The 3,216-nt window shown below is 42.4% G+C and overlaps 1 long non-coding RNA gene across 2 annotated transcripts; it reads left to right on the top strand.

The window, feature by feature from the left end:
- The first annotated feature begins 420 nt into the window (after window positions 1-420).
- LOC117348639 lies at window positions 421-2,833 on the top strand. Of its 2 annotated transcripts, none has more exons than XR_004537018.1 (2): window positions 421-517; window positions 2,516-2,833. It is a non-coding gene; the product is annotated as an uncharacterized LOC117348639 (long non-coding RNA). The 2 variants fall into 2 exon arrangements; XR_004537017.1 differs by lacking the exon at window positions 421-517 and adding an exon at window positions 519-632.
- Window positions 2,834-3,216: the final 383 nt, after the last annotated feature.

The following is a 3,216-nucleotide window of genomic DNA, read 5'->3' as shown; positions in this document are numbered from 1 at the left end:
TAGGTGGGACAGGCACAGCAAAAATGGTTTTGATGTGGTTTTGAACACCCTACCTGCTGGGCACAGAGCATCAGCTGAACACAGTGATGCCTTAAGCTGTTGAGCCACTGTAACTTGCTTCTATAGATTGTAACTGTTAGATACCTGTTGACAAAAAAGTGGACTTGACCTCCCCACCTGGGGAACAAATAAAGTAGCTAAGAGCCTTGCGTATTCACATCAGAATTTGAGATCTGCTTTGTTTCTTTTTTGAATATCTAATGCTTCACTTAGGCTCACTACCACTTCCTTACCATATATCATTGAGCAATACCCAACAACAAATTTGTGTGGCTCAACACCTTAAGGCATTGCTATGTTCAGCTGATGCTTTGCATCCAGCAGGTAGGGTGTTCAAAACCCCATTGAACCATTTTTGCGGTGCCTGGCCCACCTGGGTGCATATTGATGATGTAGTGATGATGTCAGAGTAGTGTGACCAAAAATGGCCATTTTTTCTGCTGAACCAACATGAAACGTGAGTGTTCTCTTTGTTTTTGGGGGTTTTCCTGAGAGTTGGAAATGGGATGTATCAAATAATTCAAAAGAAAAAAGTTGTGAAAAAACAGCTATATCTAGAAATGCTGAATTAAGTGAGTCACAGAATTTATGACTTTAAACAAGATATTTTGAGGGGAGAGGGGAAATAGACTATAGCATTATAGTGAACATGTATTCTGCTTGAGCTGGTTTGAGACATGGCTGGTCAATACATTTTAGAAGTGTCCCCAAAAGTTGACTACCAGGCTTCACCATGTCTCTGGCCAGGGGTAAAAGAGTTAATAGTGCAAGTTGGAACCCCTAACACTACATCCTCTCTTGACTTTGCACAGTGGAGGAAGAAAAGTGCATCTCTTTCCACATATATAGTGTTGTACTACATGCAATGACTGCCTTTTCCGGGGTTTCCATATGGCTATGGTTTGTAGGTAGCAATGTTCTTCTGAGTGTCACAGACAGTGGGGCTTTTTAAAATCTATATGAGCTACAAAGCTAACTGAAGGCTGTGTTTTGGAATGTGTGCCAACATTGTGGATTAGCGAAGAATTGGACTGTCTTTATATGTGTGGCTGAATATCCACTGAGTTTGGGGAATACCCTGCACAGCTTCTAACTAGCTCAACTACTTCATTGAGAGGTGCAGTGCAAGCTGCACTGTGTACCAAGGGTGGGGTGACAGCCAAAGCTAGAAGGATGCTATAAAACTAAGATGTATGGCAGGGGTCTCCAAAGTCCCTCCTTGAGGGCCGAATCCAGTCAGGTCTTCAGGATTTCCCCAATGAATATGCATGAGATCTATGTGCATGCACTGCTTTCAATGCATATTCATTGGGGAAATCTTGAAGATCTGACTGGATTCGGCCCTCAAGGAGGGACTTTGGAGACCCCTGGTGTAAGGGGACAGACTCAAAAAGATCTCAATATATTGTGGTATGCCTGCTAGGAGTGTCCTTAAGGTAGCAGAGCTGGTTGAGGTTGTTAGATACATTCCAGCTTTGAGAAAAACAGAAACTCCTGAAACTGGTGTTTTCTCCAGAAGCACCAGAGGGAGCAAGAGAGCAGAAGGGTCTGAAGTGCAATTCACATTGAACTGAAAGCAGTTTTAATTAGGAAGCTGAACTCTTTCACCTGGTGGTTGGGGGGTGGAGCATTTGCCTATTAAATGCTAGCTGCACTGCTAGGAGCAGTGGTTTCAAACTCTTGGCCTGCTAGGTACTATTTGGAGGACCTCAGTATGTTTATCACAGTCTCAAAAGTAAAATAAAACAGTTCCTTGATCATATGTCTCTTTAGCTATAAATTATAATATTATTATTAAGACTTAGCCAAAAAGAAAGATTTATAAACTATAAAGAGTTTTACCTCATGCAAAATTGTCATTTCTTTAATAAGACATTAAGTATTTTTTCTGAGGCCCTCCAAGTACCTACAAATCCAAAATGTGGCCCTGCAAAGCGTTTGAGTTTGAGACCAGTGGCTAGGATAGGAAAAAAGAGCGGTCCTGACTGAGGAAGTAGCCAAGCCACATGGCCAGGGAGAAGCCAAGGTTGAGGGTCAGGCAACAGGAGATTTGCCATAAGCCATGGACCTAAGAGAAGCAAATGCAGACCAACAAGCAATAGAGGGCTGTTTGAACTAAGGCAAGTGAGATGATTATGAAATGCTGAGCGTGTTTAAAAGTAGAGTGGTTTTGCCTCTTGCTAGAGACTTTGAGTGTTTGTTTGATTTTTGCAATAAGGAACTCTTTGCTATACAGTATTGTGTGATACCCAAGTTCTAGGAGGAACCATTGAAAGTTTTATTTCTCTTGTGGTTTTTTTTTTCTCTCTCTGGGATTGTGTAAGAGACTGGCTAGTGCAGAAGCACAGGAGCTGTGGTGATTAACCCAGCACAGCTCTGAAAAGAGTTGGGTGTTTTTTTTGTTTGTTTGTTTTCTTTCCTGCTCTAACTCAGAGATTTATATGTTTGAACTCAGGGTGAGAACGGAACTCTTTTGCAAATATTCTACCTGTGTGCATTTCCTTCCTGCCCTACATGTGGCTTAAAGAACACCTGAATAAGGACCTGGAGGGAAGACTCTGAGAGGCACAGAAGAACCCAGAAACGTTTTGGTTGTTGCAAGTATGAACTGATGCTGGAATTTTCTTTGGATTGGGAGCATACTGACACTGTGAACTGTGTTCTGATTTTTGTCTTTTGAATTGTTCTGTTTGGACTTTCTTTTGAGGCTGGGAAAAGTCAGAAACCTTTTTGAACTGAGTTATAATAAAGCATAGTTCATATTTCAGTTACAGATAGTGCGTGGTATCTTAATGGTTAAACACCAGTACTCAGTAGTCTCCTAAAATTTGTGCTTCCCCTAGAGCAGGGGTCTTAAAGTCCCTACTTGAGGGCCGCAATCCAGTCAGGTTTTCAGGATTTCCCCAATGAATATGCATGAGATCTATGTGCATGCATTGCTTTCAGTGCATATTCATTGGGGAAATCCTGAAAACCCGAATGGATTGCGGCCCTCAAGGAGGAACTTTAAGATCCCTGCCCTAGAGGCACATGCTAACCCCTGTCACACGCCACTCAGACCAGCTGCCGCCGGAGGGTGGATGTGACAATATGTATACTTTGGAGAAAAGGTGGGAGAGGGGAGATGTGCATGAGGTGAGTCTTTCATTTGAAAGG

This window comes from Geotrypetes seraphini, chromosome 14 (assembly GCF_902459505.1).
Source record: "Geotrypetes seraphini chromosome 14, aGeoSer1.1, whole genome shotgun sequence".
Taxonomy (NCBI): domain Eukaryota; kingdom Metazoa; phylum Chordata; class Amphibia; order Gymnophiona; family Dermophiidae; genus Geotrypetes; species Geotrypetes seraphini.
This window is presented reverse-complemented; position numbering and strand designations above follow the sequence as displayed.